The sequence below is a fragment of the Phyllostomus discolor genome, chromosome 1 (genome assembly GCF_004126475.2).
Source record: "Phyllostomus discolor isolate MPI-MPIP mPhyDis1 chromosome 1, mPhyDis1.pri.v3, whole genome shotgun sequence".
Classification (NCBI taxonomy): Eukaryota; Metazoa; Chordata; class Mammalia; order Chiroptera; family Phyllostomidae; genus Phyllostomus; species Phyllostomus discolor.
This window is the reverse complement of record NC_040903.2, coordinates 55338025-55339971: the sequence shown is the minus strand read 5'-3', so window position 1 is coordinate 55339971 and position 1947 is coordinate 55338025. Positions and strand designations below refer to the sequence as shown.

General features: G+C 41.9%; 1 long non-coding RNA gene across 1 annotated transcript; it reads right to left on the bottom strand.

Annotated features, from left to right (window-relative positions):
- Positions 1–280: 280 nt before the first annotated feature.
- On the bottom strand, positions 281–1701 carry LOC118499975. Its single transcript, XR_004902493.1, has 2 exons — positions 1653–1701; positions 281–780 (listed from the first exon to the last, which is right to left on the bottom strand). It is a non-coding gene; the product is annotated as an uncharacterized LOC118499975 (long non-coding RNA).
- Positions 1702–1947: the final 246 nt, after the last annotated feature.

Sequence of the window (1947 nt, the reverse complement as noted above, 5' to 3'; positions counted from 1 at the left end):
TCTTGAGAACTCAGCATCCTTGGAGTCTCTAGAGAGAGCCATGGTCATTTCCACATGGTCTGCCACCCTCTATTTAAATTGTTTTTTTTAACTTATAAGTGTAATACATGCTTATTGTAGACAATTTTGAAAACTGAAAGTACATTAAAGAAGAAAAAAATGTTACCCATAATCTCTAACCCAGAGCCAACCACTGTTAATGTATTTCCTTCTAGTCTCTATATACAGAGCACTACTGTCCAAAACACTTGGGGCTCTGAAATTTTCTTTCTTTTTTTGAATTGAGGTATCACTAATATGTTTTAGGTGTACAGTATAATGATTCAATACTTGTATATATTGTAAAATGATTGTGACAATAAATCTAGTTAACATCCAACAATGTACATTATTAAAATCTTTTTCTTATGATGAGAACTTTTAAGAACTACTCTCTTGGCAACTTTCAAACATGCAGTATGGTATTACTAACTACAGCCACCCTGCTGCCCGTTCGCTCTCAGGACTGACTTGTTTTATAATTGGAAGTCTGTACCCTTTGACTGCCTCTATTCATTTTGCCAGCCCGCCCCATCTCTGCCTCTGGCAATCACTAATTTGTTCTCTGTATCTATATGCTTGTGAGTGTGGTGTATGTGTGTGTGTGTTGTTTTTAGATTCCATGTATAAGTGAGATCAAATGGAATTTGTCTTTCTCTGTTTGATTTATATCACTTAGCACATTGCCATCAAGGCCCATGCTTGCTGTCATGAATGGCAGTATCTCATTCTTTTTTAAGGCTGAATTGACACAGACACCGGCTGGCAGTGTCTGCAGCATTATGGATGAGACATGAGATACATTCACACGGACTGCCGAGTCCTGTGGAGTAAAAGGGACGGCACGGCTACACTCTCAACGGGAGGGTGCCTCAGAGTGGCCTGGCCACTCTCTCAAAGGAGAGCACCCTGATCCTTCCCTTCACAGGTTTTTATTGGAATCAATTTGCACAGGAATACAGGTAAAGTTCATTAATCATTCTCAGGCTGTAAGGATCAAACAATAGATAACATACAAAGAACTACGAGGGCTTATTCTGAGTCAGGGTCTGTTAGCTAAGGGGCTACAAAGCTTTGGGAAACAAACTCATTTCCTGCTCAGGCCTTTATCTTTTAATTAAGAGCATTCTTAGCAAAGCAGGTTTCACAGGATTTTACATATTCTTTCTCAGGCCTGATCACCCAGGGAACCTGCCCTTTCCAGCACAGGGCTGCACTGCCCTCTGTCATTGTTTCAGGTTTAAGTCAGGCAGGGGAAGTAAGGCAGCCAAGAGATTAGGAAACTTCTCACAGGCAGAATAAGAACTCAGTCTTTGTCAAAGCCGAGGGGCAAGGGTCCATCACCGCCTTTCTCCATAGCCCTCCAAGTCCTTCCCTGGGGCCTCCACATGATCATGCCTGTCTTAGATCGTTCCCCCCTTGGGGAATCTTACCCGACATTGGCTAACTGATCAAGCATTGGGGGCCAGTTACGGAAAAAGGAGCAGAAGTGGCGCCCCTGCCAGGGAGATAAGCTTTGTCTCCTTAGTGGCTTCTGGTCCGAAGGTCACCCACTCAGCCTTAGCCACAGGGGATTTACAGCTTCTAAAACCAGGCAGGGTAGTTCCCAACACTGAATAATATTCCTGTGTGTATACACATACCACGTTTTTTCTTATCCATTCATCTGTCTATGAACATTAAGATTGTTTCCATGGTTACTGTAAATATTTTGTGGTAAACAGGGGGATGCATATATCTTTTCAAATTAGTATTTTTGTTTTCTTCAGATAAATTCCTGAAAGTAGAATGGCTGGGTTATATGGTACTTTTATTTTTTATTTTTTCAGGAACCTCCATACTGCCTTCACAGTGGCTACATGAATCTGCATTCCCACCAACAGTGCACAGGGGTTCCCATTTGTTGAC